General features: G+C 40.6%; 1 protein-coding gene across 11 annotated transcripts in view; it reads right to left on the minus strand.

Moving 5' to 3' along the window:
- The window catches only part of ARHGAP8 (Rho GTPase activating protein 8), a 176,667-nt gene extending 157,488 nt beyond the window's left edge, over positions 1–19,179 (minus strand). For 10 of the 11 annotated variants that reach the window (XM_073316346.2, XM_073316355.2, XM_073316333.2 and 7 more), the window contains exon 1: positions 19,090–19,179. The gene's annotated coding sequence lies outside the window, so the exon portion shown is untranslated. The remainder of the gene's footprint in view (positions 1–19,089) is intronic. The other variant, XM_073316303.2, reaches the window with a different exon arrangement.
- Positions 19,180–20,601: the final 1,422 nt, after the last annotated feature.

The following is a 20,601-nucleotide window of genomic DNA, read 5'->3' on the forward strand; positions in this document are numbered from 1 at the left end:
GTCATCAATGTAGTGCAAGTAGAGTAGGGGCATTAGGGGACGAGAGCTGAGGAAGCGTTGTTCTAAGTCAGCCATAAAAATGTTGGCATGCTGTGGGACCATGCGGGTACCCATAGCAGTGCCACTGATTTGAAGGTATACATTGTCCCCAAATGTGAAATAGTTATGGGTGAGGACAAAGTCACAAAGTTCAGCCACCAGGTTTGCCGTGACATTATCGGGGATAGTGTTCCTGACGGCTTGTAGTCCATCTTTGTGTGGAATGTTGGTGTAGAGGGCTTCTACATCCATAGTGGCCAGGATGGTGTTTTCAGGCAGATCACCGATGGATTGTAGTTTCCTCAGGAAGTCAGTGGTGTCTCGAAGATAGCTGGGAGTGCTGGTAGCGTAGGGCCTGAGGAGGGAGTCTACATAGCCAGACAATCTCCCATCCAACACAGAACCAGGACTGGTACAACTTAGCTCCTGAAGTCATCTCTCAGGATCACAGCATGGTTGTATTCTAAATGTGAAAATATTTTAAACTTAGCATGCTATTTGCCACCATACAGCACATTTGCCAACAGACACAGCAGTGACCAACAAAGACATTAGTGAGCCTGCAAAGGCTCATTTACCTTCACTACTGTGAATAGTTCTATGATTTCAATGAGACAATTCACAATAGCAAAGGTAAACACGTGTGTAGGTCTCGATGAGATCAGGGCCCAAATGGGAAGGCCAAATAAAATTATCAGAGCTGGTCAAATTTTCCTCAATTTCAAGTTTTTGACAGAATTTCTCATCAAAAATTCATTTTTTAACAAAAAACTAATGTAAAATTTTCAACAAAAAAAGTAATAAAAAATGTGGTTTTTGGCCAGTTGTAATGCTGGTCAAAACTTTTCAACAATTTAAAAAATGGACAAAACTGCAGAACTTTGATATTTTGCAAAACAACAGTAAAATTTAGAAAAAATAAACCAAAGTGCTTTTTTACCAGCTAGAAAGTTTCCCCAGTTGGAGGCTCCAGCCACTGGGGAAAGAGCATATTCACACTTAGTCAGCATTCTTTAAAAATGAAAAATATTGAACAAAAGCTAACTAACATTTTCACTTATGAAGAAAAATTTTTCCGTTGAAAAATAGCCTGTCATCCAAAAATGTTTCACCAGCTTCTAATTACAACTAGGCCCTGGCCCTCCACCCTTAAATCCTACCACGTTACTGGCCAGTTTCCTTGGAAACATACCAGCATCTAGGAAAATTAATTTCAGTAGGACAACCAGAGAGCACCACTTTCTTTCATATTCATTGAAAGAAAAATCTGGAGTTACATGGAGTCAAAACAAAAAAAGAAGACAGAGACTCAACCACAGCTCTCTGACAGCAAGAAAATGCGCTATCTGATAAACAGTCTCTCTTGAAATGTCTCTTTTCAGTTCACAAACTGGTTTTCTTTCTACAGAAAGTGAAACACTTTCTAAACAAAGAACAGCTATGTTTCAAAACGAACAGATTATCTGAGATCACAATTCTTTTAATACAAAAATGGTTGTACATCCAGATCATGGCAGCTTTTCTTAGCACAATGCCATAGGCGCCTTTATTTAGGGGTGAAATCCTCTCAGTAATCAGTAGTAGTAGATTAGAGCTCCCCTGAAATGCGCTAGAAATAAGTTGCACCTTTTCTACTTCATCAGCCAGATTTTGTTTTGCTTCGTGTTTCTTTTTTCAAACCACATAGTGTTCGATGGAACTGGATATCTCAGCAGACCTTTCAACTCTAGTTTACTGCTCGGAATCCAACCAGAGTCAGCAGAGATCAGAAATCTAATCTGTATATCAGACAGCTGTTTTAATGGCCTAGGTGACATAGGTTGGTAGCTTCAGTCAAGATCCTAGTGGAAAGAAGTCAGCATCATCAAATCACCATCACAAATGTGAAAAAAAAGTAAATTTCAGACGAAAGTTTAAATGCCTTCTTGATGTTGGTATGGTATTTATTAGAGGTGGCTTTTACCAGGAAAATCCATGTTTTTACTGCCCAGGGAAAATCTAGTTAGTACCAGTTTAAGGCATTTTCTACAATGAATCCTGTTAATCTGATGTAATTGGGACTGGGGCCAGATCAGATCATCAAAACTTTTGATAATCAGGAGAGTGGGTGGGGCTCTGACTGTCAGCCCCAGGCAACGGGGCTTCCTTCGCCTCTTGACCTCGCCACCCCGTTCAGTTAATACAGAGAGTTGGATAATGGAGGCTTGGATAAAACAGGGTTCTAATGTATTTAAAACTGTTTGATTAATGCACACCACAAACCACATTACATTTAGCTTTAGTTACATATCCAAATTGTGGTAACATAAGACAGTAGATTCATAGATTAATTTAGGGTTGTACAAATAGAAAGTAAAACTACAGTGGGCACAATACTAATAATGCATGTAACCATAATACTGAACATCAGAATGTCTGTATACATTTTGGTTCAGTATTTTCTCAAGGAAGTTATACGTGTTATAACTCATATGTCTGTTTTCAATATCACATAAACAAAAGTCAAAAACATTCAATTACATGAAAACAAGAATAATGCAGAATGATAGGCTTGAAACATTAAGCAATCAGAAGCATGCCGAGTTGTAGACTACCAGTCCAGGTCCATTTGGCCACACAGCATTCGGCGGCAGCAGACCAACTTTGGTGTAACGCACAGACCGAGCTGATTCCTCAGCTTTGAATGGATGTTTCCAAAGTTTGAAAGATTTGTTCTATGCTTGCTGACCTTGCTGGACACTGGGCAATTTCACCACCAGTTCCATGAAGTCAGAGGGAACATCTGTATTCTTCAGATTTTTCCAGCACGTTACAGGTGAAGCGTTTTCCTTGATATCGGTTGAAAACATTGATTATGGCTATAGAGCGTCTTCTATTTTAAATGCAAGTACATATGGCAGAAAGTCAGGATTTCTGCTGAGAGACCATGGCTGTGCAATTTCTTCTTGTTCAGCTGACCAGATGCTTTTCCGTGTGATGTGTTGCATGCTTCCACACTAAAGCAATCAGTAAATGTGTCTAACAGTTTCCCTGCTACCTGCTTTAGAATGGGCGCTTTGTAGTCTGGCCTTAGGTTGCTGATCATTGCTTGAAAAGTTGGATGTTCAATAACAGAATATTACAGGCACACAAAAATTCAGGTATTTTCCAGTCTATCTTTTGTTTAAATTCTAGCGTTGCTTTTGTTACAAACACATCCATTTTTGCTTGAGAAAAATCATTATATTTCCTCCTCATTGTCTTTGGCCAACCTGGATCTGGCTCTTTTGATGTACTTGGCAATGGTATTGCAGTGTTAACAATATCTTCATCCTCAGAGTTTGATTCTAACACAATGCAAATAGATTTAGTCACCGTCAGTGGTTCTGGTGTCTCTTCATACTTTCCACTGCATTTTTCAAAACGTTTCCTCATATTGTCTTCCTTTCCACACATTTTTTTCCTCAAAGACTCTGCCATCTTCATGATTTTTTCTCAAAATAGCCATGAATTGGGCAAAGTGGTCTTCCATCTTTGCTCATGTTGGAATATTCTGACTTGAGTCACTGTACTGGAGTCAAGTGGCACTCCAGCCACCCAGATCAAGAGACAGGGTACTGGACTAGACAGTTAATTTGTCAATTTACTTCAAACAGAATTTGAAACTTCTGAATCTGGCAATTCCCCTTCCTTGTTTGCTAAACAAATAGGTAATTTTCATTGCTAAATAAGGAAGGGAATTCCTAAATACAGACATTTCAGTCTCTAACATAGCGAAGACAGTAACATATAGCTTTAGGTTGAGACTCTTTTTTTATTTAGTTTATTTCCTTTAATCAAAATTAAACAGACCATATTACTGCAAAACTATTATCAAATTGCTATATATATTTCAATCATTTTCATAGTTTATTTTAATAAGAATTCCCCTTTCCCCACTGTTTCTGGTTTAAACTGGTATTTACTGGCACCCTATCCTAAACCAGTTTTTCCCAGGGAAATTGCCAACCTTTATGCCAACCCATCTACAATTGAGACATATTTGTGTGGTGGTACGGGTAAGCTTCAGTGCTTAATTGGTAATTAAAGAGGTGCTGGGTCTCAAGTAATTTTTTTACATTCATAACTGATGTAGCAAGCTCAGAGGTGCTGGAGCTATGAAGTTCCGAGCCAAGAGGTCGGAGGGTTCATCCTGGCACAAATTAAGCACTGGTAATGTTATACTACTACTGTTCATGCAGCGGATAAATAAAGGATATCAGTTTCCGATGCTATCAATCAGATAACTTTTATCAGCACTTCATTTTTTAAAAAAGTATATAGCTACTGCATTAAGCATTTTATTTTTAAAAAGTCAAACATGATCATTCTGTTTTAGCTATAATTCTGAATTTTAGAAATTAAACAGAAAGAGACATATCATATATTATTATTTGAGTCCCAGTTCTCAGCAGCAAATGGTATAAACAAAGTCACGCGCTGTTATTTGGAATGCAGATCCACTTTATATACATTAACTCCAACTGAAATTTCTGAACTTGACCTATCTGTCCAAGGTCTTGGTGATTTTGGCTAATGGACTGAAGTGTCAACTATTTGCAACACACACACAAATCAAAAAGCTTAGGAAGGTTGTGTGAAAAATCATAATTACTTTTCTCATCTCAAAAAGAATGTATGGGAGAACAGACGACAAAATTTTGTCTGGTTGCTTTTTAGAGTCATTCAACATGCTCACTTCAGGTAAGTATTGCTGCATTGGGTTGGAGGTTGGAAGGTAGAGGTGTCATTGTCTAATGCCTAACATCTCTATTAACTTACTTTAAAGGCTGAATGTTTCCTGAAGGTAAAGTGTGCAGTATTTCAAAACCGAGTTTTTCTAGATTTGGAGTAATATGATAATATATTAAATAGTTGTTCTTACATAAGGAGAACTTGATGGTAACAGAACTCGTTTTGAAGTCCACTGTTAGTCTCTAAGGTGCCACAAGTCCTCCTTTTCTTTTTGCGGATACAGACTAACACGGCCGCTACTCTGAAACCTATACTGGGAAGGAGAGCCAGCATCTCAATTACAATTACACAGAGCATCAGGAATAAAAGGTATCCCTTTCTTGTTGCATTTTAGGTTTATCACATTGTTTCATTAATAAAACTTTTTACAACATTCCTGTTGAAACACCGTGCATGTAAAGAGTAATCTTGATTTGAGCCAGATTCTTGTTCACTGCATGAGCCCAAAATAAATCCTTCTCAAGGGCTATTTTCCCTTCAAGTAACAAGAATTCAAATTTAGTTGTCTTGAGCTATGCACTTACATCTGTTCTAGGTGATTAATATTGTTGATATGGGTATACAGTATGTTTCATGGTAGGTATGAGAGATTAATTGGCTTCTGAAGGCTGTCTTGAGGTTTATCTACTAAAACCTGGAAATTTTTGTTTTTTAAAAAGAGGGTGTTCTGGGGCCTATTACTCCCACCACATGGGGGTGTTACTCAGATCCTGTGATAGGAGAACTGGGCTTCTGCGTCTTAGTTTCTAAGTATTTAGAAAACAGTTATGTTCTAGGTAGGGTTAAAATTGCAGAGTCATGAAAGACAGAGGAAATGGGCAAATGTAGGGTGAGTTTTAGAACAATGGGTGGGAGGGAGGGAAGGTGATCCAAGCAACTTTTGGGTACAAATTCAACTGTGTAGGGGGGAGCCGGGGGAAGAGAGGGGGCTGTTAGATATAGTCTTCCCATATCTTTTGCTTAGTAAATGTTATGTTTATGGAAGACATGCTGTGTTGCTTAGATATTTATGCAAGGCTCTGTAAAGAGCTGTGCTAGCAGCAGGAGAGTTTGCTCTCTACCTTGGTATCTGATTAGAGTCAAATCTTGAGGCAGGGTTGCTCTCTGGGACTATTGCCTGATAAGATTCCTTAAAGAAAAGCCTGACTACTACTAGAAACCACCTCTGTTCCCGGATGGGTGAATGGGTGCGAAGAAAATAAGTCACCAGTAGAATATAGCCAGACTCCATATTACTGACCTCCCCTCCACACACAGCTGAATGCAAAGGGCGAACGATACACATTTATTTTTTTTATATTTTTTTTTTCAGTGGTAAGAAGCAACAAGACTATCTGAGAGAAGACATTAAGTAAGCCCGAGTGAAATGAAAATGGTTTCCCTATTGGGTGTAAATATCTCCATGTATCAGCTATTCCTAGTTCTGCAAGTATTGAAGCAAAAGGATTATTTCTATTCATTACTAGAGCAGGGAGTTTTAGAAATGCTCTTTCGTCATCTGAAACTGTACAGCTATTTTCTTATCATATGCATTCACTCACCTGGCACAGCAAAACTACATGAATATACATTTGTAGTTAGAAAATTGTACAGCCTTGCTATTGTTATGAGAAAATAATCGAGACAGAAAAAGTGGCTGCAATTATCACCCACTGCAAAACCACTTTCCGAACCAGTGTAGGTGTTTACTGACTAAAGATTATGATGTTATAATCATAATATACATTAATGATCAATCATAAGGAATCTGCTTTCTATTTAATTAATAAACTGTAACAGGCAATAATGAGGAAGAATTATGTTGGGCTGAATTCATGCTTAACCAGAGCTTCTGTCTCAAGGGATTAAACGCTTTGGATCTTTGACTTAAGTATATTTTTAAAGACAGGACTTTAATTAAATTAACTTGACAAGCTACAGCATAAAGAGTGGGTACACCATGACCACAGTTTTTTAAAATGCAGAATTATTCAGTGGGGATTTCTCTGGCTAGATTAAATTATGACATTATTTAATAACTGAATATATATGTAACACAGCCCTCCATTTCAATTTATCTTCAACACATGGTTACAGTTCAGCCAGCATGTCATAAGCCCCCCCAGCTAAACCAAACTGAAACTGCAATTTCAAGCAAAGGAGCACAGTTCCCAAATGCATTCTACATACAGTGATCACATAGCCCACGGTTTGGTTATCAATCAGTGTTCAGCACCAAGCCATACTAAAGCTGACTGCATATATCCACTGCATCACAGTTCCCCTATTTCCATTTGTCTATTTTTGTGATAAATTCATTAAACTACAGTCTTTTGGGGGGGGGAGGTCTGAAATACTTTGATTTCCCTATTTAAAGCAAAAATATCAAAACTGAACTCTTTCCTCCCAAGAATTTTCCAAGACTATCATAACTTATTATTAAAGATGGGAGAATTTATACTATAAGGTACCATTGAATTTTACCACTACAGTTAAATGCAAGGTGGCCAAAATGCAGCCTGGGGGCCTCATAAGTTCCTCTAGCTCAGGAGTTCTCAAACTGGGGGTCGAGACCCCTCAGGGTGTCGCAAGGTTATTACACGGGGGGGTCACGAGCTGTCAGCCTCCACCCTAAACCCCACTTTGCCTCCAGCATTTATAATAGTATTAAATATATAAAAAAGCGTTTTTAATTTATAGGAGGGGTCGCACTCAGGGGTTTGCTATGTGAAAGGGGTCCCCAGTACAAAAGTTTGAGAACTACTGCTCTAGCTCTCCTAATTCAGTATTAAAGATGTAATTTTGTCTTGTGCAGCCCTCTGCACAGAAGCTAAGTCCCAGTGTTGTTTTAAAGTTACTGTGTGTGAAATTTCTTCCTTTTACTGACATTTTGAAAATTATCCTAATATTCTTTAGCTTAGATTATCTGTAAAATTGTTTGGCCAGAAACTCCAAGTTTGTTTTACTAAGAGATATGGCTTTTAATTGTTTGTTTGTGGTTACGATTTTTTGGAAGAGGGGGAACACAGGGAGAGGCAATAGAGAAATTACAGAATAACAGAATACAAATATTTTGGAGAGGTTGCTGGGGATCATGGGAGAACAATAGAAAAAGCCAGACTTTTAGCTATGTTAAACTTCAAATGCTTAACATTTTTAGATATAATACTAGTGCTTAAAGGTTTTCCACATGAACAAAAAAAGCTTTCCATTACTCCACCTATCCCACAGAAGCATAATTTTCCCATCTCCACACATGCACATATCTCCTGTAGACTGCTGAGGGGTTTGGAGTATGGGAGGGAGTTCGGAGCTGGGGTAGGGGGTTTGGGCGCAGGCTCCAGAAGGGAGTTTGGGTGTGGGAGGGGGCTCAGGGCCAGGGATTGGGGTGGAGGCTTTGGGCAGTGCTCACCCTGGATGGTTCCCTGAAAGTGGCAACATGTCCCTCGGCTCCTAGGCGGAAGGGTGGCCAGGCGGCTCCACGCGCTGCCTTCACCCAAAGGTGCTGCCCCCGCAGCTCCCATTGGCCATGGTTTCTGGCCAATGGGAGCTGTGGAGCCAGCACTTGGGGTGGGAGCAGCATGTGGAGCTCCCTGGCCGCCCCTGCACCTAGGAGCCAAGGGACACATCACTACTTCCAGGGAGCCACACGGAGCCAGGTAGGGAGCCTGCCAGCCCAGTGCCAACTGGACTTTTATGGCCCAGTCTGCGGTGCTGACCAGAGTCACCAGGGTCCCTTTTCAACCAGGTGTTCCAGTCGAAAACTGGACACCTGGCAAGTAGCAACCCTAGTTGCAACACGCACTACAGATAAAGATACAAAATTGCAAGCTCTGCATAGACTTACATAAACCTGCATCATCATATAATCATCACATTTAATAAAATCACATTGTTTACCCCCTTCTCCTCTGTCAGCATGACACAAAATGAGAAAACTTATAACTTAATGCCTTCTATAACTATATTCCTTTTGATATTGTATGAAGTATTTAATAAACTGTATTTAAAAGCAACAATGCACATCCAAGGGTATACTTTCATTATAGAAGAAAACAAGGGTGCAAAATTAATGTTGGGGTGGATGGAGACAATAGCGATAAATGATCACACAGCAGTGGGGAATAGGGTAGAACCTTTGGAGCTGTTCCTTAGCTGGTGTAAATTCTCATAACTCCATAGACTTCAGTGGAGCCATGACTATTTATCCCCGTTGAGGGTCAGCACCTTTTATTGGTCTTTCTAATCTTTCCTACATTTGGGTCCTTTTAAAGTACAGTATATTCACTGACTATGTAAGTAAAGTTATTTGGGGGTTGTTTTGTTTATTGAAGCAACTTCAAACTTACATCTTTTGTTTGAGAGGATTTTCTGCATATTCAGCAGATGCTGGCATATTACTAGATCTCCAGAGGCACAATCTTTCATATTTACTTCATCACCATTTGTTCACAGAGTGTTCAATACATATTCAGTTTGTTATTTTAGCCTTTGGCCCATAACCTGTTTGTTCACATTAAGAGCTGAAATAACTATTTTTAGACCAATTTTATTTTTCAAAAATAGCATCACTAGTCCTTAGGAAGATCTGAGGGCCACATTTTAAAGGTATTTAGGTTCCTAGAGAGGCAGCTAGGCATTTTGATGCTGAAAAGCTCCCTTAGTTTGGTCCGTTGGGCTATTGGGCACAGAAAGTCATGCTGCTTAACTCAATATTTGCTTAGCAGTTAACTTTTAAATAAAATAAACAGAAACGCTAATAGAACATTCTGAGCACCAGTAAACCCAAGGGCCTGTGTGGTAATGCTGTCTAGGTCTCCTGTCTGGGCCTTGATATTTATGTTTTTTCTTCACTTCAGGTCCCCATGCTACTACCAGTAAAACTTCTATAAATCACCCACTTTCCTGTGCCTCATCTGTAAAATGGGTATACTACTACATGAATCCCAGATTCAAAAAAGAATCCCTATTTGTAAAGCATTTTGAGATCTACTGATAATACTGCTTATATAAGAACTAGGCATTATTATTCAGGACGGTGAGTGCTTAATTTGATGCACGTGCTTAAATTCCACTGAAGTCAGATTAAAGTTAAGCATGTGCCTAACTGTTTTCCTAGATCAGGGACTCAACAAAGTGTTATTTATCTTGATTAAGGAGTGACCAGTTCTGCCACTTTACAAGTAATCCCAGTGAACCAGATTCTGTCAGTCTAACTCATGCTGAGTAGTATCTTACTTCATAAGTGCTGCTACTGATTTCAATGGGACTACTGTAGAGTTGGGGTATTATTCAATACGAGTAAGGGTGGTAGAATCTAGCCCAGTGAGAATAAGGCTAGAAGAACCAGGCCCTTACTGCTTGTAAAGCATTTTGGGCCAGATTGCGATGTACACAGTAAGTCAGGGTCTTACTTCTTGAGTATTCCTATTCAAATTAATAGGACTACTCAAAGAGTAAGCCAATAATTCAATGCCAATAACGGTATCCAATCTAGTTCTTGGTGAGCCTCATTTGAAAAGTGGAATGCATGAGGCACATATTATTGCTTTTCTACGTCTTCTTTGATCTGTGAATTCTATTTTTTTAAATCAAACAAAAAAAAGAGAAATTTAGTCCAACTTCTGTAGATGCTCATGTTTTCTGAACATTATTGTAGATTTTTGTCTTCATTTGATTTTAAAATCGTCAGAAGAAAAATGTTTTAAGTAACTTATCCCAAAGGCAGATAAAGATCATATGGTTCTAGAGTCAATTCATTCACATTTTCTGCATGTTTAAGCTGTAGGCTACTATTTGGAATGTTTTATTTCCTCTTAAAAGAGCGATTTACAATAATTTAATACCTACTACTTTTGAGGTTGGAGCAAGAGGTTACTGTAACTTTACAATGGACACTTTCAATTTAAAAATCACATTTCTGTCAAAAACTGCTTTACCTACTATTACTACAACTAACACCAAAGATTGGATAGCTGGCAGAGATAAGAGAAAGGTTTCCCCTCTATTTTACAGTTTGCTTATTTTATGAGTCTGATGGCATTTTGTGTACAGTTGGTTTCACTGTCTTTTTTTGCAACCAAGTGGTTTTCCTTTTGAGGATCTTTCAGACAGAGGAGAGAGAAAAACATTTTTTAAAAATAGGAAAATGTGGGTGAAAAAAAAATCATAGTTGTCAGAGGGACCCAGGACAGATGCAATGTGTAGAAAGTACTTAAGATTCACTTGTTTGAAACTGATTTGCTTTCAAGTTCAGGGTACCCATTTAAGCATCCTTACTGCAGCAGATCATTAAGTGTTTACAAATGGAATGTTACCTGATGCCAGTCACCATAATCAATGAGGTCACAACTGGTAGAACAAGGTCCACAGATTAAGGTAATAATATAAAAATTAACCTATACATTTCTAATTATTTTTAATGTGATGTGCGGCAATAATGGACTAACTCTTATTTCTGTCTGCAGTGATGACCATTGAATCTGAAAGGGAACCTTCAATTTTTGTTGCATTTTTTTTCTTCATTTTTTTTTCCTTCTCAGGATTAGAAAATTTAGCTTTTGATTCTGACTTGCAAGATCCTGACTGCAAAGTTAGGTCTACAACTGTGAGTCTGCCACGCCTATTTAATCTATCTGTCAATTAAGGCAACATGTATATTACACCCAGCTACTGAGAAAAGCAAAGCTGTCAACATACAGCAACTATCCATGCTAGGTATAGTCTCCAAAGAATTTTTCCACCACTTCGTACATTTAAAAAGGGTTGGGACAAGACCCTGACAAGTAGCTTTTCCTAAATCGTCTATCCCACTTTCCTCTGGACTAATTTATCCCCTATCAATAAAAGTGCAAGAACTGGCATGGATGATGCAAGGGTAATTTATCCAAGGTTTAATGTAAGGAACATTGTCTTCCTAGTTGAAGACACACTTGTATATCCTAGGTAAAATCCTGACTTCACTGAAGTCATCCCAAGTTTTGCCATTAACTTCACCCTCTCTGCCTACTCCTTACACTTTTTTCAGCCTGCAATAGCTTGTTGTACCAATCTCTTCTAATGAACTAAAAAATCAGGCATCTGCACTCATCATGAATGCAAAGTCACATTTTAAAATGAATTCAGTTTTAGTAGACCTTGTACTATCCTGTGGCAAATATATATCTCAGTCATCGACTGACCATCTATAATGTACATACAACATGGGGAATGGACCTGTCACTTTTCAGCTCCTAAAATGTAGGGTGCAAATCCAGTGCACTAATGGAATATTTTTCACAACAAAGTCAACTTTTAGATTTATTCTACTCAGCAGATGGCAGTGGGGTACATACACACAAGCAAGTGCATTGTAAACTTTTGCAGAGTTAAAACTCTGAGTTCAAATCTATTGAAGCTCAGTATAAATAAGCAGGAGCTGCTGAGAGTTTGAGAAATTCTTTGATGTATGGAGTTAAAATTTTGTTTTGAAGGCTTTGCTGAAAACCAATTTCATGTGTAGTGTGCCAAACCTTAGAGTTTTAGCCTGAGCCTCAGACTTCTAAGAGGTTTTTCATACCCTAAGAACTGCTTCAACAGTCAGAAAATTTTGATTGTGCACAGGCATTTGCAACTTTGACTGACATTTAACAGAACAGAGGGGGAACAGAGTTCAGACAAACCACAAAGAAGATAGTTCATGAGAGTCACTTGTCTCATTGTCTCTGTCCATTTAAAATAGGATACATTATTTTTCTCTTTAGAAAACGTTCAGGTTTGTTTCTAATAGCAGAAAAAAAGCCCAGGTGGTAGGTGAAAGGAATGGGAAGGGGAAAAGGCCTGTGGAGAACCGTAAGCAGGTCTGTACCCCTCCCAAAGAAGTCAGTGGCTCTTTACAAATGGAAAAAACAAAACAAAACAAAAACACACCATCAGCTTTCTCGTTCCAAGAATCTTCTCTGAAACTTCTCTCACCTCTGGAATAAAAGCTACCATTCAGTCTTCCAAGGCATGTTTCAAAACACAATGGAAAACACAAGTTTCCCAATAGGCATGTTATCTGACATTTAGGGAACTCCTAGTCAGAAGATTTTAAGAAGATGGAAGAGGTTTTCTTTATTCCCAAGCATTCATTTAGAAGTGACCTGCAAAACTTCAGAGATTCTAGCCATGCCCCTAAATACAGAAATTCTCTCCCATATAAGACATTTGTCCCGGATGATTGGTTTTAATCTCAGAAATTCTAAATTAATCATCTATATGAAATTCAGCTAGTTAGATTATGGGCCAGATCCTGCAAACTCTCCACACACAGAATATTTCCTGATTTCAATGGGAGTTCCACATAAGAGCAAGCCCAAAGTCTCTAGTGAACTCTATCTTAAGTTTGAAATTCATTAGCATACACAAAAAGGGTTAGCTACAGTCCTTGATAAGAACACACAGTAAAAAGAAATATTGCCCGAACATACTAACATTTAAAAAAAATCAGTTTGAAAGTTAACATGAGGACGAATAAATCTGAGAAATAGCCCATAAGACAGACCCCTCTGAAAGGCAACAAAGGTATACTGTGTTGTGGATTTACCTTATTATAGTCCATGCTGGCAGCACCATCTATTACTCTATTATGATTCCCTTCCCATAATAAGACCCTGTTTTCACTTTGCCAGACTTGAAAGGTTTGAGCTGAAATTTTCCATGCTGGGTGTCTGCCTCAGGTTGAATTCTTTTGGAAAATCTGAGCCAAAACAGTTGGCTATTTCTGAGAACGAGCCGAGGCGAACGTATGTTTTCCTCAAGTTCAGAAATTCTACAGACCTTGCATATGAAAAGCTCAAGTGCCCCCTGCTTTGGAGCAGGGAATTATAATTTGGCAGGGGTGTGTTATAAGTAGGGCCTACCAAACTCTCGGCCGTGAAAAGAGCGTCACGGTCTGCAAAATCTGGTCTCCCCGTGAAATCTGGTCTTGTGTGTACTTTTACCTTATACTATATAGATTTCACCAGGAGACCAGCGTTTCTCAAACTGGGGGTTCTGACCCAAAAGGGGACCGCTGGGGGTGGGGGAGAAGGGAATCCACGAGGTTATTGTAGGGGGTTTTGGTATTGCCACTCTTACTTCTGTGCTGCCTTCAGAGTTTGATGGTGGCTGGAGAGCGGTGGCTGCTGGCCGGGTGCCCAGCTCTGAAGGCAGCGCCCCACCAGCAGCAGCAGTGCAGAAGTAAGGGTGGCAATACCACAACCCCCCTAAAATAGCTTTGTGACACCCCCCCACAACCTCCTTTTGTGTCACGGCCCCTGCAGGTACAACACTGTGAAATTTTAGATTTAAATAACTGAAATAACGAAATTTACTATTTTTTAAATCCTATGACCATGAAATTGACCAAAATGGACCATGAATTTGGTAGGGCCCTAGTTATAGGCCAGCGATTATATTTACATTTGTCTTCAAAAACATGTTATATTTTATTTTAAAACAGTTTATTTTTGCCTGGGCCAGAGAGAATTCAATAGTACAAAGAAGCCGTTATTTAGCATTAACAATAATACTAACTGCCAGTCTCTTATTTGAAGCAAACAGACTACAGTTGATAAAAAAAATGAATTGAAAGCTTTTTCGCTGATTGTTTTTGTAAAAAGGTACCGATTGAGCTTTTAGTTTTGAAGTTGGCAGGTTTGATTAGTGAATTTATACAATACCATTTGTGTCTTATGCCCGGCTTGCCCAGCAGCACTGCTAAAATTAAGGGTTTGTCGGTAAATCCTTTACAACCACTCCTCGCTCTCCAGTCCAGAGAGGTTTATAAATTGGTCATTTTAATTTTGCTTTAGTCAGTAATTTCTCATACGAGTTCTATGGCCCAGGATCATTGTTTTTTAGAGCTGGTAGAAATTTTTCAAACAAAAAAATGTTTTGCGGTTTTCAAATGCCATTTTTTTTTAAATGAAAGCTTGTCTAGATTGTCAACATTTTTCATTTTTCACAAAAAAATTGTGCCTTTCTTCAGAAAGCTTTCTTTAAATTAAAGAAAGAGTTACCAGGATTTTTCATGTAAGGAAAACCATGAATATTTACTGAAAATTCCTGCAGCTCAGCTGGAGGTGAGAGAATCCCACTGAGATGCAGGGTTGCATGGCAGTGCTGCCAAATGTATGTGAGACAGTGGACCCGTACCAGTCCTCTACAGAGCAAAATAATAGTGTTATGACATATGGCAACCTAGGCCCATGTGATCAGCTACTGCAGTTACAAACTGTGGATTTCAGAGTAACAGCTGTGTTAGTCTGTATTCGCAAAAAGAAAAGGAGTACTTGTGGCACCTTAGAGACTAACCAATTTATTTGAGCATGAGCTTTCGTGAGCTACAGCTCACTTCATCGGATGCATACCGTGGAAACTGCAGAAGACATTATATACACACAGAGACCATGAAACAATACCTCCTCCCACCCCACTGTCCTGCTGGTAATAGCTTTTCTAAAGTGATCATCAAGTTGGGCCATTTCCAGCACAAATCCAGGTTCTCTCACCCTCCGCCCCCCCGCCCCCCAACTCACTCTCCTGCTGGTAATAGCCCATCCAAAGTGACCACTCTCTTCACAATGTGTATGATAATCAAGGTGGGCCATTTCCTGCACAAATCCAGGTTCTCTCACCCCCTCACAAGAGAGTGAGTTTGTGGTGGGGGGGGGGGGCGGAGGGTGAGAAAACCTGGATTTGTGCTGGAAATGGCCCAACTTGATGATCACTTTAGATAAGCTATTACCAGCAGGACAGTGGGGTGGGAGGAGGTATTGTTTTATGATCTCTGTATGTATATAAAGTCTGCTGCAGTTTCCACGGTATGCATCCGATGAAGTGAGCTGTAGCTCAAGAAAGCTCATGCTCAAATAAATTGGTTAGTCTCTAAGGTGCCACAAGTACTCCTTTTCTTTTTGCAAACTGTGGATTAACCTTTTTGCATATGATGCAAACCATGTTTAAGCCAACCATGTCAGTAACTGGTTACAAACTCACTTGAAAGTCATAGTGTAAACAGAGCTTCTAGGCAACCAGGCAGGCATCCTGGCAGGGTAAAAGGGGGGGGGGGGATTCATTTTAGTACTGACTGACTTAATATGCCAATCTTACTTGCTATCCTATTATTGTGACTCAACTGAAATCTGTATTGTAAATATAACGTCTTTTTTTATTACTTTATACCATAGAATCAAGTAATGCTGTTCAGGTTGCTTGGGTTGGTGTTTGCATATGTTCCTCTTCAGTCTCAGCCCTCAGCCTCTGTTTTCTTTCTTACAGGGTCACTTTCCATGGAGAACACGTAGACATGAACCAATTCAGGAGGTTAAAAAAATGGAAACAAAAATTTATAAAAAATGTTTGCCTTTTATAAATAAAAGTCAAAATTGTTGAAAAATTTCATACAAATTTCAAATATCAGCCAACCATATAGCTGGTCAAAAAACAAGGAAAAACGGCTCTGAAATTTTCATGATTTCCCCTCCTCGCCAAAATCAGAATTTCAATGGTTTTTGACCAATTCTATCAGCCACGGGGGAAATGGTACAACTGGACTGAAAACAACTGCTTACACCAATGGCCGAATTGACTCTGCACCATTTTCTAAAATTGAGAAAAAAATGCTAATTCATCATATTAGCATCAATCCTGCAAACACTTTATGAACATGGATAGCTTTAAGAATTTGAGGTACTCCATTCATTTCCAGGAGTCTACCCACATGCTTAAAATTAAACATATGCTTAAACAATGAGGAGTACTTGTGGCACCTTAGAGACTAACAAATTTATTTGGACATAAGCTTTCGTGGGCTAAAACCCACTGATGAAGCTTATGCCCACGAAAGCTTATGCCCAAATAAATTTGTTAGTCTCTAAGGTGCCACAAGTACTCCTCGTTATTTTTGCTGATACAAACTAACATGGCTACCACTCTGAAACATATGCTTAAGTGTTTGCAAGATCAGTGTCATTGTGAACAAGTATGTTTCTTTACCTCTATTAAAACACTTGTATTATTAAAACTGAAAAAAACTTTAAAAATCCATTTTACTTCTCAATTTTGTATTCCTCTTAAAAGAATGGGGCAGGGAGTGGGGGAATCCATGAAGTCAATTTTGTTTTTAATTCATTAAAGTCAGTTTCACTTCCAGGTGTCTCAGTATTACAACATTTTGTTTGAAATTACTCAAGATATTTATTTATTTTAAAAGACAACTTTCTATTGTAATGTTTAAAAGTTCTGGAGACATTCCTGATGTTCTTAAGTTTACTAAAGACCTACTTTTATGAAATATAACTTTGGGGCCAAAATCATGTATTCCTTTAAGCAACTTGCCCTAGGTCACTCAGCAAGTCAGTGGCGAAACTGAACATATATTCCAACATTCCTAATTGATAGATACTGAATGGCAGCGTCCACTCATTCTTGAGGTGGGCTGCCCAGAGGTGGAGAGAAGCCTGTTCCTGTCTCTAGCTAAAAAGACTTTAGTCTTCATGTCTGCCAGCCAAGCACTTTTGAACAACACTAAATTTGCAAGTAATATACATTACCACACACAAGGAGCTACATTAATGTTATGATTTGCCTTTGCAACCTTAATTTAGCCCACTTGTATATATGTATTGGTCACATGCATTATGATACATTCTTTGTTTACATGATATACTGTGCTCTGAATTAAGCAGGGATCCTGGAGGAAAGATTTTAGCAAGCTATTAACTCTTTTACAGAATTTGAGCACATGTTTATATGCAGTGTCACATATATAGAAAGAAATATAGGTGAAAAAATTAAAAACTTGAAAACTGAATAAAATATATTCAATATGGAGCAAAGTTTTTTGAAGCAATGGGATGGCCTTCGAGCTCTGCTATAATGAAACTCATAAAGTCAAATGTCCCCCAGTGAAGGTAAAATATTTTACAATAAATGCTGAATTATTTCCCCCATTCCACAGCACACACTTCTGCTAAGAAGTTCCCAATCTCTACCCACTTATGTTTCTTTCTTAAAGAAATCTAAGGCATTGAACCTGCAATTATTAGTTCCCTGGCAGATTGCTGAACCTGTGTGACATGGCTGCCCACCCACATAATATCAATTGCAGAAAAAGGGCTTTAATCATAGCTCAACATTATGATTTCTGTACATTAACTACTACTCAGAGAAAATAATGAAAACCTAGCAATAGCTTTTATTAAAAATATATACTGCTTTGTATTTATACAGGAGTGCCTGGGATTCAAATGGCAGTATTAAAACAAGTATTTGCTGTAAGAAATTATTAAACTGTGCTTGGCTTAAAATATATATTAATAAAAAGTGTTTTTAAACTTAAGCATCTTACTCTTTGCTACCTGTCTTCCAAAGGATGTGTGTTTGTTATATTGCCTGATAACAAACACACCTGTTGGGAAGTATTTGTTTGTTTGGCTGGCCAAGAGGTTTGACCTACAGCAGAACCTCAGAGTTACAAACTGACCAGTCAACCATACTGGAACTGGAAGTACGCAATCAGGCAGCAGCATTCAGACAAACAAACAAGGCACAGTACTGCGTTAAATGTAAACTATGAAAAAATAAAGGGAAAGCAGCATTTTTCTTCTGCATAGTAAAGTTTCAAAGCTGTATTAAGTCAGTGTTCAGTTGTAAACTTTTGAAAAAACCACCCCAACTTTTTGTTCAGGGTAACAAACATTTCAGAGTTAGGAACAACCTCCATTCCCAAGGTGTTGGTAACTCTGTTCGACCGTCTGGCCAAAACACCGGCAGCAGGAATTTGGCAGAATAATAGCGTTTAATCTAAAAAAAAAAAAGGGGGGACGTCTCTAAAAAACTTCCGCCAAGGGGGCTGAGGGTTGTGGTTTGTTTCTTTCTTTCTTTCTTTCGCCATCCCAGAAAGTACAAGACACCTGCAGCCTGGAACAACAGCTCCTTCGCCCTGCCCCAAACCAATCCCAGCAGCAGCTGCTCCCGGGGACAAGCAGGGACGCGCTGCAAGGTGCGGCCACGAGGGGGGGGCCGGCAGGAAACAAGCCCCGCGGGAGCGCGGCCCTTTTGGGGCCGGAGGAGGGCAACTCACTGACGGGCTGGGGGCTTTAGGAGGGGAAACCGGCGCAGTGTAGACAGGGCAGCCCCCGCCTGCTTCTCCCCCGCCGGGCGGGCCGCAGGGACGAGCGCTGGGCGGCGCAGCCTGTTGCGCGCTCGCGCCCCGGGCGCTGCGAGGAAATTCCAACCAGCCGCGTCCTTCCTCGCGCGGCTCCCCCGCCCCCGACGCTCCCCTCAACTCACCTGGGGCGGCCGCGGCTCCCGCTCCCGCGCAGCCGGGGACCAGCCAGGTGGGCTCCGCAGGCGGCTCCCGGGGGAGCGGCGCCTCCCTGCGGCGGGAGGAGGGGCAGGGCGGGAGGCCGGGACGGGCGAGGGGGGAAGGCGGCTGGCAGCGCGCAGCGTTGCGTGCACGCCCCGGGGCTGCCTTCCCCCGGCCGGCGCAGCCCGGGCACAGCTGGAGGCAAGGGCGGCGAGCCCGGCCCCTTCTCCCGCCAGTGACTCTGTCCTGCGCTCCGCTTGGGGAGGGGCTGGCATCGCGGGGGGGGGGGGTTCCCCTGGCCATGGAGCGCCCCACCTCTTGCTGCAGTACCCGAGGAAGCGGCGGCCTTCCTTGTTTTGGGGACAAGTAAGGTCCCCACGTGCTTGTGAGGATCGCTGCGCTCGCTTTTGCTGTGCTTTTAATGAGGGATGCGGGCTGGGGTCACTTCATTCAGGGCCCGCAGCCTGGCTGAGGCAGCGCCAGAGACGCCTTTAGGAGGGGAGGCAGTGTGGTCAACTGGGCGGTGCACTGGCCTGGGAGTCAGGAGACGTGGGTTGTATTCCTGGCCCTGCCATTGGCCTGCTCTGCTGGGTGGTCTTGAGCAAGTCACTCAGGCTCTGTGTGCTTCAGTTTCTCCATCTGTAAAATAAGAACGATGTGGGGCTCCATAAGTGCTTTGAGATCTACTGATGGAAAAAGCTATGGAAAGGGTAGGTATTATTATAATTTCCCATGTGATGGCCCCAGATTTTTACAATCCAGCCGTGGATCCACCGACTCAGTTTTTCTTCCTGTGTGGAAGAAGCTGAAATTTTCTTATTAAAACTCCTATCCTCTACAATGCTAATGGACTCAAGAGGGCCCAGTTATAACACTGTTATCCCTGGGTGTAATACAAGTAAAAGTATTGTAGATGGGAGCCAAGCACCTCCATGACTTTGGGGTTAAGTACTGATGGCCTCCAGGGAAGGGCTGCTTCAGGAGGAAAAGGGTGTTCAGCCTCAGGTCATGTCAACCCCAGAAAGTTTTACCAGTAACAATTCCCCCAGCATTCAGCTGCAGGCATTGCTCTTTCGCTTTTACATATGGCTGCCTTGGCTACTGCAGCACATCCTCACAGCACCACACTTGTATTGGCATCTCAGTGTCCCTTGCACCCTCACATGGGACAGTGCCTTGTGGGAAATTAGGGGGTGATGTATTATGAGATGTCAGTGGTCCTCTTAGAGAATTTGGAGTGAAGGTCCCAAAAGTCCCTCTGCTCCACTTCCACCCATAATTGTCTCTTTTTTTGTCATTTTCTAAAATTCTTACAGTTTCCTCTGTTCCATCCTATAATTTGCCTTTGTGCCAGTTTTCAGTATCTGCCACCTTGCAGTCCGAAGCATGGATGCTAAACACATCTGTGAGCAGCTACCATGTCTGTTTTAGAGACAGGTTGACTGATTCTTTGGTATTTGTGGAGCCACAACAATCACTACAGCAGCTGGCCATGC

The sequence above is a fragment of the Lepidochelys kempii genome, chromosome 1 (genome assembly GCF_965140285.1).
Source record: "Lepidochelys kempii isolate rLepKem1 chromosome 1, rLepKem1.hap1, whole genome shotgun sequence".
Classification (NCBI taxonomy): domain Eukaryota; kingdom Metazoa; phylum Chordata; order Testudines; family Cheloniidae; genus Lepidochelys; species Lepidochelys kempii.